The sequence below is a fragment of the Apteryx rowi genome, unplaced genomic scaffold (genome assembly GCF_003343035.1).
Source record: "Apteryx rowi isolate R43461 unplaced genomic scaffold, aptRow1 scaffold_44, whole genome shotgun sequence".
NCBI classification, from domain to species: Eukaryota; Metazoa; Chordata; class Aves; order Apterygiformes; family Apterygidae; genus Apteryx; species Apteryx rowi.
The window spans coordinates 1,553,979-1,574,126 of record NW_020450694.1 but is presented as its reverse complement, the minus strand read 5'-3'; positions in this window follow the sequence as shown (position 1 = coordinate 1,574,126).

Sequence of the window (20,148 nt, the reverse complement as noted above, 5' to 3'; positions counted from 1 at the left end):
ATAGTGAATAGTAAGCTGTAAGGACTATTTTTCAATGCAGTATAAAGGTGGTAAAAATTACTTATCTCCTTACCTGGGGGAAATTGTTATCAGTGTGTTGGATCACCTGTTTAAAAAGCTCTGTAACACAGAGGACATTAGTAAAAGGTATACGGAACATCTTTTGAACTTTGAAATAGTCAATTTTACATGGGTGTTGTGAAGTGAAACATAATGGTGTCAAGACAACAGTGGGTTTTACTTGAATTCAGTCAATTGTGGGGAGCTGTATACCAGGCCTTGGAGTCTGCTTTGGTTAGCTATGTCAGGGTAAAACTTGTTGGTCTGGTCTTTGCATGGATGCTCCTCCTTTTGCAATGAAGAYATAGTATGATTTTTGGATGTCTTAAAAAGGTAATGATGTCTCCTGAAAATCGCTGAGAGAGATTAAATAATACTTCTCCTTCATTGTAATCCATTTATGGCATTTTCTGTTCATTTGTGCTATTAATACTGCAGATCTGCCAAAAACAAAACCATTGTTTTCTAATAGATGTTCTTTGCTTGATATACTCTTTGAAATCGCTCACTGCATTGAAGTGATAGACTGAAGTAGCCCCAGTTCAGGCAAGCCTGCCTTCAGCTTGTTTTCAGCTGTTACATCTCTGAAATCAGTAGTGTTCCTTGCTGTGAATGGGCCAGTATGTTAATTGATTATATAAGTCTAAGCCCTGACCCAAATGCTAATGTGTATAGGGAGAAGGGGAAATACAGTAGTTAAGAAAAATGTAGATTTTCTTATTGACTTCCAAAATTGCATAGTATTTCTGCAACTCATTGATGCCAAGTGGGTATGAATTATCTTGCTTTTTGCTATCTTTGTTTGCATCAAAGATGCTCAGGAAGTTATGTAAATCGGGAATGGAGTACTAGGTTATGCTGAAGTGAAGTTTTGGCCATGACCATTTACCTGTTTCAGCCTTGAACTCTGTGCATCCAAGGTTGTTTTTGTTTTTATTCTAAACTACAAATGTCTATGAGCAAAGAATGTAATTTCTGTGTGTACAAAGGTTCATATTTGGAATAGAAGAAGCAAGCTCTTCCTTGCAGAAGTGTATCTGTTGCCAAGTAGGCTGAGAGAACATCTGGGTTTCTTCCATGTAAGGTGGCCTTCAGAAGATTCTTGTTCCCAAAATGGTATTTATCTCTGGCAGTGGCATTATGGGATTGGAAATGGAGTGCTCTCTGTAGCAGAATGAGACTCTATCTGTGAAAGGTTTAAACCCCTGAAATGCTTCATTCCCCCCCCTGCCAAGAGTTGTCCTTTGGAGTTAAGTACCTTTCTGACTTCCATAACTACTTCTGTTTTCCTCACCTATCTTCTGGAATAACAGTTCTTCCCACACACACATACCTGTACAGGCCTTGCCATGGTATTGAGCAAATCCTTAGCTGTGCATCATGGTGCTTGTGCTGTGCTGTCCTGCTTGTTGCACTGTGTTCTTACATAGCTAAATTTTTGAGCTCAGTTCCTTATCTAATTCCTGTCTGTGGCACAGACTTAGCCTCCTCATTCTTCAGAGTCTGCTTTATGCATTCACTTTTTGTCAGTGGTTTCTTTCATGAGTATTTCCTAGCACTGTTTTTTGCAGATGAAAATGAATATGAACAGTGATGTTTAGACAGTTGAAAATTCATATTTATGATTTCAGAATTCCCTCTGGAAAACTTCTTGCATGTCCTCAAAGAATAGGGAGATGCCRTATAGCTAGTTTTTGAAATGGACCAGGTTCTAAAGAGCTTTTGATCTGGTTCGTAATATACATATGGAAGATGCTTAGGCATTTGGGAAGAAACATTCCAGGTTGGACCTGTATGCTCTTCTAAAACAGCATTTTCTATCTAGACTATCCAAAAGAGCCTGGAGGAGCTAAATCGCTCTCCCCTTTGCAGCTCAGCCCTCTTCTTTCAGGTGGGTTTGTGGAATGAAGCACAGAAGGAGCTCTGCTAATTCCCTGGTCATCTGTGTATTTCAGATAAAGTCCCTATCCCCTCGCTTTGTGCAGTATCCAGCAAGGAAGACTGACAGAAGGAATGGAGTGGGAGTTAGGGGGGGCGAAAAGAGATGAGGTTCAAGGAGAGGGAGCAGACAGGTGAGGGAGGGTTTTTGGGAGTAGGATTGATTTGGGGGGATTTGATCTGCATTAATTGCTTGACAGGGGAATCAACAAATGTGAAGAAAGGGTGAGTGGTTTTTTTTTTTCCAGACTATTTCAGATAATGTCTGTGCCCAATCCAGAGATGAGCTGAGCAAGTCATATGAGTTGATTGATCTGGTGAAACTCAAATCCCAGTTTTCTCATTCATAAAACACTGCAGATTTTAACAAAAATTCTTTGTTTGGGTTTTTTAGGTTTTTCTGCTTTTCCAGCCAGTGCTGCCGTGCCCTCCGCCCCCCTCCCCCCCCAAATATCCACTTCCCCTGTTTGGCTTTTTGTGATACGTGGTACAGAAATGGCTGCATAAGTTGCTTGTTATTGTTTCTGCTCCCCAATAGGATGTTTGAAATGTATATTTTCCTTCCTCTCTTGAACTTCCCCTTCTCTTTTATATAAATATGTGCATGTTTGGCTTCTGGGGATATTCTGTAGGTCTTGGAGGCTTTGTGCTTTGCATGGCTGCCACAAAGAAGAAAAAGTATTACAAATGTTAACTGGAATATCTTCATAAGTAGCTGAAATGAAGTTACTTTTGTAGATWAAAGCCACTCTTGTTTCTTCCAAGGCCTGTTCTCAGACATCTCTACTACTAAGGTTTCAGGATTTTAGTAGCGGAACTGATTTGCGCAAGGAAATTCCCAAGGAAGTTTAGAACTTATTTATACATTTTATATATGCTGCTGATGGAATGGGCAGAGAATATCAGTCCCTAAAGCTCTCCATGGTATTCTAACACGCTGTGTCTCCAAGTTGTGTTTCTGCAGTCTTCCCCTTACCCCCATCTTCCGTGCATGAATAAGATAAATCCCTAATGGAATAGGCTGCCTTCTTGGCTCAGTTCTTTAGGTGCTTTACTGAGTTTTCGATCCCTGCAGTCACTTTATTGAAACACAGCAGGATCCTTCTGGGATGGCCTCCAAGATGATCCTTTGAAAGATGAAATGTAGCCACTAATAAACCATTCCATTTCTTCCTCCCCCTCCCTGCCCTCCTGCCTTGGGCTGGAAGCTATTTGGCTTTGTATTTGCCCTCCTATAAAAAAAAATTGGAGATGTACTGTCTCTTTTATTAGAAATAAATTAATAAATAAAGTCCTGTAATGGAAGGGACTTGGCCTGTGAAAATCCTTCCTTCCTTCCTTTCTTTTTCCCTTTTCTCTGTTGGGACCCCCTAATGTGACTTCAGGCTCTAAAAATGCCTCAACCTAAAATGCTCTAAAAAAAAAAAAAAAAAAAAAAAGTGGGGGAAATTTTTTCCTGCCTAACACCTGGACCTCCCCAGAGGGATTTCCTGTCAGCTGCAGCCTTTGAGGTTGACCTGAGTTGGTTGGTTTTCATTTTGCTTTGAATCAGAGCCGCACCATTTGGATGTGTATTTCATATGTCTCAGGAGCTCTTTAACCCTCTCCACCATGCCTTGATATCTGTTAAAACGTCCTGACAAATTTCTGAGCAGCCCTGTTGGGAGATGTATTTGGGGTGGGGAGCTGTAAGTCATCTTTTGAAGGGATATGGGAATGCTAGACATTGCTATTTGTGCTTCCATTTGAGCTCTGAGCGGGCCCTAAGAGAAGTTCGGAGGGGCTCCACAGATGCATCTCTGTCTCTAGTTCAGTCTTGTCCTTGCATCACTCCCATCTCTGCACTCCTGTCACTAAGTGCATGCTGCTGCCTCTGCTGGGAGTGTAACAACAAAGCTCTTAAGAATACCCTAGCAGCCAAAAATAATAGCAATAAAAAATAAAGACATTATTAAAGCCAGATACGACTGATCTGAAGTCACAGCGAGTGTAACATGACTCAGTCAAATCCCCAGGACAGTTGGAGACAGAAAGGGAAGGAGAGAGGAAAATCTCTATCTGTTTAAAGTTCTGGGCCCCAAACTTCTTACAAGTTGGCTTTGATAATTCATCAGACAACCACAAAAAAGAATGCCTCCCCCGCTCCAGATGCAACCGTGTCTTGTCCCAGCCTCTTTTTCCATAGCCTGTGAATCTCGACCACATCAAGGGGGAGAGAAAATACATTTAAAAGTTCTCCTTATTTAGGTTGGGTAGGTTTGAAATAGCCTCCGAAGGCAAACTTGTGTGTGATCAAGAGTGTATGTGTGTGCGCACATATATAGAGCTGTACTTGGGGGGAAAAAGGAAAAATTACTGGAAAAAGTACTATTTGCAGTTCACGCCCAATGCAATTAGAGAAAAAGAAAGCTCTAAGCCTCTTTATTGTGGCATGGTTTTGCTAAATAGAGGGAAAAACGACAAGCCTACTCCAAAGGGCAGAGAGAGCTGCCCAATGCCTGCCTGTAGTTTGAGATGGGTAACAGCGTTGGTACCCCGTTGGTAGTGTCAGATGCAATAAAGGATTTAGCTCAGAGTACAGGCACTGCTTCACAGGCCGGTAAGGCCTTCTGGATGCATTAGCTTGGCTGTCATTGGGACTTCTGTTGGAAAAGTAGATGAGCATACTAGTTTGGAATAGAGATGTATGATGGAGCACTGCTTGCAATACCTCTCTGCTGTCATGCTGAGACACTAGTTTTTTGGGCTTATTGCAGTACTAGAGTTCTCTAGGAGATGTCATAAAAAGTACTCCCACAAGTCATTTGGGGAGAGCGCGATTGTAGCTTTGACTAATGGACTCAAAGCAAATGGTAGAAAAGGAGCCAATCAAGAAAACTTGGATGTTTGCAGTATCACACAGTGTGCGTGTGGTGTTCTCAGATTTTAGCTGAGGCCAACTTGATATAAACAGATGGACTTCAAAGTAGTTGGTCTGCATAAATGCTTACACATTATTTTAATGATCCAAGTCTTTTGGGACTGTAAAACTAGATTGAAGATCTCAGAAGGTATTTATTTTTGCTTCTGGGCCAGGCAGAGATGCAAGAAATAAGTCTAGTTTATCTTTTTTGGTTGATGTTGTGTTTATTTTTCAGCACCCTATGATTCTGAGATGCTTTCTGCACTTTTCACAAGGAATATGACCTGCTTTTGAAACTGAAAAGTTTGCCTAATGATTTTTACTTTTTTGGGTAGTTTTATCAAAAATTGAAACTTTTCATTCTTTTAGGGTCTGATCCTCATTTCTTTTTTCTTCTTTTATCTCTTTGCTTTAAATACAAATGAATTATATTTGGCTGCTGGTTTTTCTTTTTATTCTTGACAGGTTTTTGATACCACCTTTTTTGACTTCATTTTATCAGTTTTCAAAAAATAAGGATATTTAATAGAAAAGTTCTTGTGGCAAAAACAAAATGTAGAGAAAAAAACTTAAAGTGGGAGAGAAATTTCAATATCTGCTGTTTAATTAACTGAGGAGGGTTTTCTTTTTCTTTTCCTGCAGTAGCTGCTTGTTTTATGAAATATCTCTCTCCCTCTCTTGCTCTCTCTTTTGAGGTTAATGAGAATTTCCATTGACCGGGTATAAATGCAAGAAGGTAACTTGTGGTAATGTTGCAGCTCCACTCCTATTCCTGGCTGGCATCGGGCAGTGCAGTGTGTGAATGCAGTGTAAGGATTTAGTTGATCTTTTCCAAGCCTGAAAAGTCTTGAATGATCTTAGTGAATTTTTAGACTGCGCTTTTGGCTATCTCAGGTCATCTTAGTCCTTCAGTTATGCAGAAAACCTGTTCATAATGTGGGAGTCCTGAGATATTTCAGTGCCAGCATAGTTGAACCAGCTGAACGTTGTCCTGGGTTTTCAAGAGTAAACTTCAAAGCCAGCACTTGCAGTCTTCGTTCTGATAAACACCAAATGGTGTGATTTGCCCAAGCTCTGAATTTGGTCCTCTAATGTTGTAAGTTGGGGCATAGTCTGAAGTATTTTCTCCATTTGTGAATCCAGCCCAGCAAAACTTAACTGCAAGATTCAATAATTTGGACACTTTATTTATTAATGCCTGTTTCACAAGTTCCAGACAGGCAATATGTTACTTGACTAATACCACAGACAGTATAACCACAGTCTTTCAAAATGTATTTGATGTCTCTAGCAGAGTTTTGTAAGCTCTGTACTGTATGCCCAGGCTATATACAGAAGTTTTAATTTAGAAAGGCCTACCACTTGCAGATGTGTCAATATTACTTTKAAAGGTTTTTTTTTTTTTGGAGTGGGGGGAAGAGACGTTTTGGGCCAGATTCCTGCAAGGCAGTATGTGAATATACACAGTCAAATCTTATATCAAGGATTATATACAAAGTAGAAAATGAGTGATCTGAAGAAATATTTTGTGAAGCATTAGCTAGCACAAATACCTGTCCCCATCTAGTTTTCTGTTGCCTTCATTGCTGTATAATTTAAGCACCTTCTGAAAACTGACATGACTTGCATCTGTCACATGCATTTCATGTTCTAGTTCCCCAGTGGAGCAATGTGTTTTATTTTTAAATCTATGCACTGCTGTGTGTTTGTATTAGAAAAGTTAGGTGTGTTAGCGTGCCCTTGGTATGGAAGGCAGTGAGGCTCGCGACAGTCCTTGGCTATTGTATTTGTTCTCTGCTGGGACACCTGAGCCTACCACAAAACAAGATGCATCCTAGTAACTGAAAACTCCAACATGAGAGAGGAACAGAGTCTCCAGCAACTATCCTTATTTTCTAGGTAATCTAGATCTGATAGCTGTGTTTAAAAGGTATGTGTTAGAAATGGAGCCTAAAGCTTGCTGCCCCCCCCCCTTTTTTTTTAAACATTAAAGCTAGGATTTTCATAGGGGATGACAGGAGTTACATACCCAGTTTCTGTGTTACATAGGTATACTTGGATGTGCAGTTGCCTTAGGTTACTTTGACAGTTCTTGCCTACATGTTAAATATTGCTGAAAAATGTGTAGATTAAAACATTTAAATCAAAGTCTTTCCAAATCTACTACCTTGTTCCAGTGTAGCTAAGCCCAGTGGGTTACTGAAATATCACAGGTTCTGAATTTGCAGATGGTTAGTTAAGTGCATACCTTGTCCTTACCTGTGTCTTCAATTGTGATAAACTTGTATGTAGTCTCAGATGAGCATGGAACTTGGGATCCATTTTCAAGAGGTGTCTCACTTTAATAAAGCTGTTTATAGGTTTGGATTTGACACTAAATTGAACTCTACCAGTTTCTAGTATATGTTAATAAATCTGATAAATTTTTAGTCCAAGTGCTTTGCAGTTTTAATACCTATTTGGAACTGTGTCCAAACACAGAGCCATACTTTCAACCCTGGAGCTACTTTTCGTAGTGAGATTATTTCTTTCCCAAATATTATCAGTCATGATCTGTTAGGTACAACCACCAGCTGTGCCTAGACATGAATGTTCACTGAATGGGTGACTCTCAACAGGTGTTTGAATGGCTTTTTTAGTCTTCTAAATTACTTTGAGAGGTGTTTGTCCTGTATACTTCATGAGCAGAATTCTTGCTGTCTCCTCCCCTGTGCCTTTAATGGCAGTAGACAACAGAGGTGAAGCTTCTTCCTTGGTTTGGTCCCATTGCATCCAGGACATTTGCAGAGCACTAAATTTGAGTGTGAGCCTTTCACCAAACTCCACTATTGACACTGAGGAAACAAGACAGATCTGGGGCAAAGAGGTGGTGTTCATCTGAACCTACCAAAGTTTAAGATTCATTTGGAAGGATATTGTTGGATTGTTGCAACATATTGCTTTTTCATATTTCCATATGTGATCCTAGCTTGGGGTCATTTGAGAGCTGTCCAAGTGATGACTTCAGCGAGTATCTTAAATAAATTAGGATCAGGCAGTGACGGAAGAATTCTGGTTGTGGTTGGTCTGTCTTTTGGAGGCTAGAGCACATTAGCAGAAACCAACAACAAATTTAGTATCATGAATCTATTAGGAAAGGAGAAAAACTTCCACATTGCAGCATCTCCTGCCTCAAGGTCAAGGATATGAAATATCTTAGTCGGCCACCACATCATGAAGTACRATTTACTGCATCTGTTTAAAAACAAATCTGTATTCTCTGGGGACTCTGTCCTTCCCTAGCAGAGTTTCGGACTCAATGATCTAACAGATCTTTTTCCATCTTTAACTTTTGTGGCTTGCCATATGTAGAGATAAACATCTTTCTTTCCGATCAGCACTGATGGACAGACTTTCAGGCATGGAAACGTTATTGTGTGTGTGGGATGGCAGGGGGGAAGGTAAGGCTGTTTGCTGAGTGCTTCTGTCTCCAGGGCATAGGATTATTGGAAAATGATAAATAGCTGGGCAGGCAAAGGAAATATGAAAACCCTGTTGCAGAACAGAGCTGCCCAAGATTTCTGTTCATATTGCAGTGACCAAAAGAAATTTACATTGGAAAAACCCTCTTGCCTTCGGGGCTGAATGTTATGAACCTTCAAAGTGATTCTTCAGAAGAAAAGGGGATGGGAATGAAAGGAGTGGGAGGGCTTGCCATGCCGTTTCTACGGAGAGGGGTCACTGCAGAGTAACATTTATCATCTTGTTGGTGCTGTCCTGAGAATGGGAACAAGGTGAGGAGAGAGAAAAGCAAGGTTGAACTACAATCTGGCATTTCCTGCTTGTTCTCCAGTCCTGTGGGAGCTGTGAATGGACTAAGTCCAAACTCTTTTCTTCTGGATTTCATTCGGGGATTGTCCAGCTGGCCTGTGGACTGGGTGCCTTTGCTGCAATAACTTATTACTTGTTTTTCCCTAGACTTGCTTGGACTTCAGCCTTTCATTTGAATGTGTTAGTCACACGAATGCGTATAATGGAATAAATCTTTAGCTATTGTAAATTGGCATGTATCTGCCGAAGTCAATAGATCGATGAGAGTTTATAGCAGTTGAAGATTTGGTCTAAGAGCTGAAATACAGGCCATATAATTTGTGTCTCAAGACAGTAATGACAATTTGGCTGGTCCTGTTATACTGAAAGTGAAAGTGATGTAAGCACTTTTTTTTTTTTTGAGTCATATACCTGTCAGTCCGTCATTGACATTTAATTTTTTACATTGGAGTTGTATTCCATTCAAGAAATGTCACCAGATTTCTTCTTGTTGTCTTCCCCCCTCACCCCCCCCAACAGTGACTGGAAAGGCCAAAATGTTAATAGTTCCTGTGGTAAACTGAAGCAGTGTCTGTTTCTTGATGTTGAAATCAAGGAAGCGGACAAACTAGCTGTGGTAGATAATTCTCCGTGTTCCCTGTAGATGTTGTGGAGAGAAGACATAAAGAATGGGGCCCTTGTATGCGAAACAAACATCATATGAACTTGAAACGTAGTGGCGTTTTTCAGTAGTGTTTCATTTAAAATTAAAAATTAAAAATTACTTTTTTGACTGAGCTGGCAGGCTTACTTTGGAGTTAGGAAAGAGGAAGCCTGTGTCTTTGATTTGGATATTGGACTCCAAACTGGGGACTTAATATTCAGAGTAATTGAGTATCCTTTCATTGCCAATGAAGGCTGTTACTGTTCCCAAATGGGGAAAGAGGCATCAGATTTAATCTCCTCCTATGCTTTCACTGTATTCAGAGCTATTATGAATTGCATTGTCTTTTACATAGAGGGTGATGAAAACAATGCATCAGGCCCAACAGCACTGACTCTGTTGTATTAGTGTGCTACATTTCCTTTTTAATGCATATTTAGACACATTAGCCATTTGAAGCATTGATTCCGTATTCCTTTGGTTTTTTGGCTGGACTAGCAGGCCATCACCTTTTTGCAATGTTCACCAGCTTTTTGTTCCTGGCAAACTGTCATTTAAAATATCTAATTTGGGACGTCTGTCAGAGATGAGCACCTGGTATAGTTCCTCTTGTTGTATTTTCTAATCACTGATTAGCTGGTTGATGTTGCTTTCCAGCAGTCATGTGGCATTTTGGCATTACAGGTTGAGTGACTGCTGTTGTGAGTTTGAGATTTTCAGATGAGAAGTGTTCAGCATTTGACAGTTGGGCTTGTTTGCAAATTCCCATTTGACTGGTGCAGCGATGGATTATAACTTCAGAGGTTGAGGCTCAGTGGCTCCTAAGACTCCTTGTTCTTTCCCCTTTCCTTTCTAGGGGTTCAGCCTGGCTTCAGACTGTCTATAAATCCCATGTAACACCAGTACTGTGTTCTGAAAATCCCTGACCATCCTGTCCACTTAGTGCTGGGTTTGTAGCACCATCTCAAAGGCTAATGAGGGACTGAATTTTACTGCACCAGGCATATAGCTCCACAGCTTTCCACATGGGGAGTAAGTGTGTGTTTGAGTGTTCTCAAAGCACAGCCAAAGTTTCCCTCTTGAAAGAGCTTGGCAGGTTGTCCTAGCACTGGTGTACAGGGTAATCTACCAAGTAGAAATGTGTAGCTAGGTGGTGAACTGGACTTGGAGCCTGGCGTTGAGACACAACAGGGTTGACACAGCGCATATGTCCAGAAAACCTAGTTCCAAAAGATGCTTAAGTATTTTATAAACTGTGGATAGAGTATTGGTGTCTCTGAAGTACATTATTATTACATACAATCCAAAATGGGTAAAAGAAGCAAGACTTTGCTACATGTACTTGAATGCCAGGCAACACTTCTAAAAACAGTGGTGTGCTTCATATGATTTTTGAAGTTGATTTGTCATTTCCAAAGTATAGCTTGCACTTGAGTGAGGAAATGTCTTGTTCCCAGGATTATCTCCATTGGGCACTTACTAGAGCCATAGGAATTACTGTTACCAGATCAGGCGAGTGGTTCGTTTAGCCCRCTGTCGTGTTCCAGACAGTGGCCAGAACCAGATGCTAATTCAACAGGAAGTTTGTGAATTCTTGGAAAGGACAGTTATCAGATAGCTTGGTGCTAAGGGAGGCCTCTTTCTCTCCAGTGCAAACCGGCTTATGCCTTGCAGCTCTATAGCCTGACACTGGGATTTGGATATAATGCAAAGAATTTTTTCTAGGATCTAGTGAATCTGGTTTAAACCTGCTCAGATAGAGCCTTAAGGGAGATTGGGGACCTAAGGATTTTGTACTGTGACACAGAGGGCTGCTTCTCTTGGGACTGTTTTCTTTCTTCAGTACTCCTTAACCAATGTTTTTCATTTGACAACTGATCTTTACACTGGCCGCAGATTTAAACCAAATAAACAAACAAACCCCACAGTTTCTTCTTTCCCTATAATTTCTGACCTGAGATGACACAGGCTTTGACTGGATCAGGTTACACTGCATCCTGCTGCACGTAATGCCACAGTTCTCCCGAAGATGCCGTTCCACTGCAAACAGGCTAAGCTCATGCAGGAACGCTTACTGCAGGCTCTGGAAGGCTTGCATGCTTCAGAAGCCCTCGCTCTAGCCGCCTGACCGGGGCGTAGCAGCAGAGGGTACCCTTTGCACGTCTCCGAGTGTGGCATTGCCTCCTGCTACTGGAGGCTTAACAGGCCTGCCCTTTTCTCTTCACCTTAGGCATGCTGCTTTGCTTTTATTATAACCCTAACCCTACTAGTAATTTCATATCTCTAGACAGTCCCTGTTCATCCTCTCTCATGGTGAGCTTGAAAAGTGTGCTTCTGATCTCCKGCTAGTGAAAACCAAGAAGGCCTAATGAAAATAGTGGGGCATGTAGAAATGATAGCCGCTGGATCAGTCAGGTCACAGTCTTACTGTTGCCAACTTATCTGCTTCTGATGTTGCATAAACATATGCCTCACTTCACATGCAACTAGAATAATTTACAGTGTTTTGCTTACCTTTATCCCCCCCCATCCATAATCCCTTAATATGTTTACCCCCAGCTGAACTGCGTCTTGGACTCTGAATCTTGGTTGTCCCAGGACATGGATGCATGCAAGCATTTTCATATCAGATTAAAAACTCATTGACCGCAGAAACTTGGAAACTTTACCTCATGGCTCTTCTTTCTTCTTTAGACAGAAACATTATCAGTGTTTCAGTTATTAATAGATTGTTTTGCTTTTCTCAATATTTAAGGCCTTGTGTGACCCTACTGATAATTTACAAGAATTCTTGTATGTCTGCATTTTAATTCTGCTGGCTTCTGTGTCAGCTGATGAGTTTTGATTGGTTAGATTTGCCTAATATGTAACCAAACAGAGACAGTAACTGAGTGTGGTTTATTCAGATATGTAGTTTCTTTCTAGGCATATGATTCATCGTCTGTGAAGAGAGACTGCAGCTGGAGAGCAGGAACTTTGTAGGACTGGAGATGAGTCTCTCCCTTCTTGTAGTCTTCTCAGTACCTCTCCATATCATCTAGCCTTTTCAAGGGTCTTTAGAAAATTAAAAATAGCAACCTTGGCATGAACCCAGAAGAAAAACTGTACAACCTCTAGGACCTCTAGAAAAAGGAAAAATTAACATTGACCACAAGTTGGCTGGAGAGACTTTTTTTTTTTAAGATCTTTCACAGCCTGTATGTAAGGCGGTATGTAAGCATACATTTAATGATTGTAAGCATTAGCYAGTCCTCCTAATAGTTATATAAAATTTGTGGCAATAATTGATAAAGCCACATATGCTATGCATTTGATCCTGTGCCTGAAAGTATAGGACAAAATACCTTTTCCAATTCCTAATCTTCAAAGGGAAGGTCAGGTGCTGGCTTTCGGCTTGCTTTTGTTTCGATGTGCCTAGCCTCAAGAAGCCTGACTTTGGGTACTGAACTGAATTTTTTGGCATAAGGCCAGGTATCAGTCCTGCAGCAGTTCTGAATTTAAAAAAAAGGTTCTCAGGGTCCTACTCTTGAGATCGAGCAATGATACAGTGCTGCATCTAAAATGCAACTTTTTCTGAGGAATCAAAATCATATTATTTTTATTCATACATATATATGTATGTATACATACATGCACATACACACATGCTAGAAAAAATATTAAGCCTTTAGCAAATTTTTTAAACTGGAAATGAGACGTGACTTAAATAGTAAGGATAATTAACTATAGGAGCAGTTTACCGAAGGAAGTGATGAATCCGTCATCAGTTGGAGTCTTTGACTTGTGATTGGGTCTTTCTAGAAAAAGACTCTAGGTCAGCTGCAAGGTACTGAGCAAAATCATATTTACTTATGTAGAAGGGAAGAACAACCTTCTTCCACTGGAGGTGGGATTCTGTATCCTATTTATGTGGGTGGTTAAAGCATATGATCTTAGTGATTCTTTGGTCTTGCAATTCCTTCCCCCCCCCCCCCCATTTGTAAAGAGCTTTTGTTGTTTGCAAAATGGGAAAAAGGGGAATACTCCACCTGTGAAGACTGATTTATGCATATGTACTGTGAAGACTGGTTTAGCCGTATGTACTGAGCTGTAAGCACCTACACATTTGGGCCTTTGAACTCACCACTCCAGTCACTTCTGCATACTGATGTTAGCGTTGACCAGTACTTGATGCTTCGGAGGGAAGTGAAAGCCTGCTGTAGAGGGAATTACTTCAGGATGATTATGCATAACTGTAAATGTGGAAGGAGGGGGTCCCTCAAGTGATTACTTTGTGCATCATGAAATCCAGTCAGCCTTAACTTATATAGATATACATCTTATTAATGGTCACAGAATTAGTTAGCTATCCTGGTAGTCCAGTTAAAATATTTAACTCTCTAACTACATATAACCATGAATACAACAGCTGGTTACACATGGTGTGAAGATAGTTTTTCCTTATGTTTTATTTCCTTACAATGACCTTTTGGTCTGGGCCATGGTCTGTTATTCCTGACACTATCTTACAAGCTTCAGTCAATGTTCTGGTCAAGCTTCCCTGTCTCAATGGAAGTAATCACAGATGTTGGTGTTTCTTGTCAAATTTCAACCATTTTTATAAAAACTCATTGCCTTTTCTGACCTTTCAGATCAGGCTGCAAGACTGAATATGCCCATGGGCTAAATACCTGTAAAGTCTGGTACCACTGGAGTGATGGTGAGGAGCCATCCCAAAGAGCTCTTTGAGGAATCTGTACCGCGAGATGGGGTGCTGAAATGGTATCARTTCTGTACCTGTGGTTTTAGCAAAAAATACTTGCATGTGGTGGCTTCTGTGAAGCCCTCCCTCTGTGAATCTGAATTCCTTACCTCTGCCCATAATATGCCAGTGGTCTTTGCTGGTGAAATAGATCTTGGGACCTGTTATTTGTACTGAGCACAGCCCAGGATCTGACTATCCCTAGGTCTGGAGGAGGAGGAAAGGTGGCTCACTTCCCTCCCCTATCTTCCTTTTCTTTGATCCTTCGCTATTGCTGCTGTATTTGGGGCCTTTCTTGGCTGCTTGTGCTTCCTAGATGCTCAGGCTCTTACTTGGTTGTTTCAAAGAATATGTCAGGAATATGAGGGCCATACATAAAATGAAATTATAGTGTTTGCTTTCTAGGTTTCTCAGAAAGTGCTCTAGCACCTTGTGGAAAATCTAAACAAGGCCTTTGTCCTCTTCTCACTGAAGTTTTTTTTTTTTTTTTTAATTGATTTGATTTTTACTTATTTGATTTTTATAGAACTTAGCTTTGTTTCCTGTACCCTGTATAAGGTAAAATGATGATAAGTAGCTGTGCCAAGTAAAGCTTGCTGGAATGCTTTTGCTGAGAAATGCTATTTTGTCAGAACTGAATAGGTTTTAAGAGAAATCTCTTTCAGGAACATACTTGCCAGAGAGGTTTTGGAGGTCTAGGGTAGAATGCAGAATCAGTTTAGGAGAGCAAAAAGAAAAAAAATTCAGAAACTTCTGGCTTTTTGTTTTGTTCCAGTGCAGAGTGTCAAAATGACATTAAAGCGAGTGTCTGAACTTCATGACATGGAACTATTGTTCTCCATCTATTGAAGTGACAGTGAAGTTGTAAATGGAAATCACCGCATACATGTTAATTTGTATGTGTCATTAAACTTTCTGTCTACTTTATCAGGGTCCCTTGTTGGGGTTAGCTGTTAATTTGTGTGTCATTAAGCTTTCTGTCTACTTTATCAAGGTCCCTTGTTGGGGTTAGCTGTTCAGCGATGTTTGGATCAAATAGCCTGGTTTGTGAGAGAATGTGTGAGGAAAATAGCGATTGTATGTTTACAAGTGTTTGCAGTATGCGTTTCCCTGCCTTATAACTGTTTGACTTGCAATTTTGTCAAATGGCAGTTTTGCAACACAACATTCATTCTGTCTCTGGAAACACTAGACTCAAGATTCACTGCAGCCCAGCCCAAAAAATGAACAACTACTTAGGGCATGCTTTTCATAAAGTATTGATGTGGCAGATAGCCCCATCTTTCCTGTTTCCAAATCTTTCCCTGGTCGTGAGTTTTCCTCGCCGTATCTGGAAGGTACTATGTTATCCCTCAAGCTGCAGTTTACTCCGCTTGTGTATGAGATACCTGATGTCTCACTGTAGAGCACTGGATATTGCAGTCCTGTGCACTGACAGTATTCAAGAGTGTCCGTGATGTGGCTGCTGCCTGCATAGAAGTGCTGAGAAGCTGAGGGTTTTTTTTYCTGCTGTTGCCTCTTTGTTAGCACTGTCTAGTCTCTGGAGGTGACATAAATTTGGCCTACTTCTGTTGTTTGAGGTCCAGAGCTGGAAAACCTGAGAGTTTTACATAGCATTAATTATAAAGTACAAGCTCTCATTTTACATTTAAATTACTTTTGCCAGACTAAAATCTTTAGCATACAATGAACAACAAATAGCTATTAGGATTTAGGTTTTAAGGCTGATAAATTCAGTGCAAGTGTTTTTAAAATATACTGTACCGTATGTGTCTTGCCTGCTCTTCCATTTCACATTTTGATAATATATGCATTTTATTTTGTGATGGTTTTGTCACAAATGTTACACTGTGAAAAAGAAAATTTGTTTCAAATGAAATCTTATTTCRGTAAGAGATTAAAGTGTAATCAAACTACAATTTTGTTGTGACTTCTGGAAAATGGGAAGATTGCACATGTTGAACCATTTCTTGTGCTGGCATAGTTTTCTCAACAGCTTAAAAGGTCTAAAGTACCAAGTCTCAGGGAAAGTTGGTAATAACATACACTGCTCAATTCCTTTACTTTGTTTCCGTGAGAAATGTGCATGTGTAAGGGAGAAGAGAAACTGGTTCACTGTATAAGTGGTAGCCGTTTACTGTGCCTCCACTCTTTAGAGCAACTAATTCCAATCGCATATGTTTGATCTGTGGAGAAAAAGTGCTTTTTTTTTCCTTTCAAAGCAAAGGTGTCTGTTTACACATGTATTAATCATAGAACTGGATTTTTCAGCACTTGAAGAGGCACAAAAATAGATGCACCAAAGCTTAGAACTAGATTTTGCAGATATCACCTGTATGTTCATTTTCATATTCACTGATTGTTTTTGAGTAATTTCAGTTTTGCATGTTACCCAAGAGATGAGCTTTGAGGAGGGAATAATGATGTTTCAGAATAATTAAAGTTAACACACTTTTTAGAATTTTAACAAGACTGATAGCATACATGTCTTGACTGTTTCTTCCCAGTAGTCTGGGTGGTTGCTTGAAAAGGGATGAGAGGTGATAGTGAATAGTTAGGAATAGAGTCTTCTCATAGAGAGAAAAGTAACAAAAGGGTTTTGGAAAAATCAGATTTTCTCAGTTGAAAAAGACCATTGCTTCCAAACACAGACAAGTCCTTCCCTGACTTGGTCCTAGAACTTTGAGAGCTATGGTTCCTTAGGGCTTTTACATTCTCTGTTGTGTTTCTGCTGGGGGGCTGCTGAAATGGACACGTTTCACTGGAACACCTACGTTTTAACAAATCAGGTTTTCCAATAAAAAAGATTTTATCAGGAACTTCCTTGCTAGCTCTGCCTGAGAGCATATATCATATTGTGAATGTGCTTTGTCTACAGTGCTATAAGCTAACTTTGTCCAGTTCTTTGTTTCAGGGACRGTTAGTTTTTTACAAATATCTTTTTCCAACTGGTCTTTAGGAGAGGAGAGAGGAAAATCGCTGATCATATAAACACACTCATTGTTATGCGTTCTAATGTACTGTAGGAGCAAAGAGCTTAACATTTTATATCAATATGGAAGAGGAGAGGTGATGTGGTTTATTCTTCTGGCCTGAGATCTTCAGAGAAGGTGCGTGTTGAAGCATCTCGGACTTTGGTTGTTCAAGTTACCACTTCAGAGTAGTCAGATTTCCAAGGAGCAGGAGGTCACAATTTCTGAGAATAGTTCTTTCAAAATGTCTCAATTCAGGCACCCAGAATGACTTGTCCGTCTTGAAAAGCACAGCCCTGTTTATCTGACACTGGTGTATCTCTGAGTGTGTGTATCGTGTTTCACGTAGGGAAAAAGCATTTACTTGGACTGTGAGGAAGACAGAGAATGTGATCAGTTTGGGAAGCAGCAAACACCTGGCGTAACTGCTGGCTTCAGTGTTTCATGTTTATATTGAGGAAATTGCTCTTTTTTGTGTTTGCTTTTACTGGATTTTCAACTTTGCATGCATATCATCAGGGAAGGTTAGTTTTGTGACTTCCAAGTAGGCTGGATTCATGAGTCTGCTATTAGGGAATGCATTGCCTCTCTTAAAAGGCAGGAAAACAGCTGTTGATGCCTTCAAGTCGATCTCTTCCCTGGGGGCAGCGTCCCCTCCAGTACCTCGATACTTTTGCTTGATACGACTTGGTTCCTGGGCTTGGATTGCTCCTCCGTTCTGGCTGAGAGCATGCTTTAAGCCTCATCATTTACTACAAGTCTATAATTAAGGTCTTGTATATGTTCAAATAGATCACAGGCAGCAGGGGCAGGAGATGTCATCAGTCATAATTTCCATAACCTAAAGGTATTTATTTTTTGGTTATACCATATATTCTTTTTCTTATTATTTTGGGATTTGGCAGAAAACCCCTTTTAAAAGTAGGCCACCATGTCCTTTCCTGTGTTCATTATAAGTGGGCTGCTAGGAAAGCCCCAGACTGCCAAGGCCTCTATTTTTGGTTTCCTTTTGCAGTATGAGGACAAAGTTTCCTTCAGATAGAGCCCTAGCCTGGGAATTCAACTGATGGACTATATAGCATATAATTTTAGTTAAAAAGAGAGAAGAAAAGATAAACTGTAATCTATAGTGCCTCTTCACTATATGCATCTCTGAAGATCCATATAATATAGCAGGCGCCAGGAGCAACCGCTCTATAGTTAAGATTGTGAAACATCTTCCATTATGACACTGTTTTCAGTGCTTAGGACCTTTGGAAAAATTTACCTATTAGGCTGAAGTTTTCCTTTCTTGGTGACTGTCAAAGAATTATGGTCTCTCCAAAACATTGAGCAAAGCCTATCCAGCAATTTTTTTGTGTTATGTGAGAGTTTAAAAAAAATAAAAAATAAAAAATTCCACACAATCCACTACTTTTCAAATGACAAGAAAAAAAAATAGCCGCAACAACCAAAAAGCGGTTGAAACATGGACTGTGAAATTTAGCACAACTCAAGTTCATACTGAGCACTATTAATTTTGCTTGTGAAGAAAAATGCTGGGTATTTTTTCTTTCAAGTTTCTGTCAAGAAATCAATATATTGATGCTACTTAAAATGGGATCTGTACTGCAATTATGCCCCATTTATGCCCTTAATGATATCTCATTGAGTAGTTTGTGCTACTTAGGGATTACTTCTTCCAAGTTGCTCCTGGAAGAGATTTCAAGGGCGACTTGCTACTCACCAAAGCCTATATTTCTCGTGTTAGCTTTGCTACATTTTGCATTATGTTCTATGGATGAAGCTTTACGTTTGAAAGGGAAAAAGTGTTTCTGTTGGGAAGATAGTTATCAAAATAGAAGCAGATGTGCTTTTGCACTGTCAATCCAGTTTTGCAAGATGCTGTCTCCAAGCTCACAGTTGCATCAGCAGAGTGTGAATTTTATAGCCTGAAACAATGAGGGCAAGTACAGAATTCCTTCAGAGCTGCTTCTGCTTCTTAAGGACTCAGTAAACATTACAAGTTCTTTACTGGTGCAAATGCAGAAGAAGCTGCTAGTAACAGTCATTAATAAACAGGCACTTGACAACGAATGACAAAAATAAACCATGCATTTTCCAAGTAGTTTCATGGACTTCACACTTGCGCTTCAGTACTTGCAACTTAGGTGAACAACTGCATCATTTGGTGTATCAGACTTCTCACTATATGTTACTGGAACAAGCGGCATTGCTGTACGCTATGCCAGATACAACTACATTTGCATTAAATTTTTAACATGGTCTTAAAATAGTTTTATTTCTGCGATCATGATGGAAGAGAGACAGTTGCCGAAGTATTGTCTAATATAATGTTAGAGCTGTGGGGTAGCTGAGACTTCCCATGGGGATGGCAGGCATGACACAATCTGTGGGAGCCCAGTGCCCTTTTGAAGGGGCAGCTGGATGTGGGAGCTGTACGGGGCAYTTAAAATTCACCCTGAAAGTTTAGTGAGAAACATATCTCAACATCAGGGATGCCGTACTTTCCTTGGTTGCAAGCGCCCCGTTAGACTGTCCATCCCCAGTTTTATTTAGGTTTGCTGTGCCTCTGCTGTAACTGAGTACAACTTTATCATTAGACAAGCTTAAAATAAAAGCACCACCTCTTGTTCTGGCAAAGAAAGGGGTTAAGTTCTTGAGTGAGATTTTTGGAAGCATGTTTATAAAAGAAAAAGCATAAAAATCTGTGAAGAGCAACCTGAAAATACCTGGTGTGAGTTCTGATCCCTCTTGGCACTTCGGGAGTCCCTGGGGTATTTTCTTAACTGCTTCAGCAGAGGGGCAGGTTAACAGTGTCACCTCAGGGAAGCAGATATTGAAAACGTACCTTGACGTGATCCCTTCTCACTCTAATTAGACTCGTGGCCCCAGTAGATACAGATCAGTCTTCAAACAGTGTGGTGACTCCCCTTTCCTTCCCTTTCTTCTACCTGTTTTTGTGGAACTTGAGCACGAGGACTAAGCAGTTGTGCTCAGTCCTCGTTGTTTGTGCAAATGCAAATAGGGCCCTCCTTAGGCTTGCCTGGAGTTGAAATGCACGCTGGCTTGATGCCCTCGT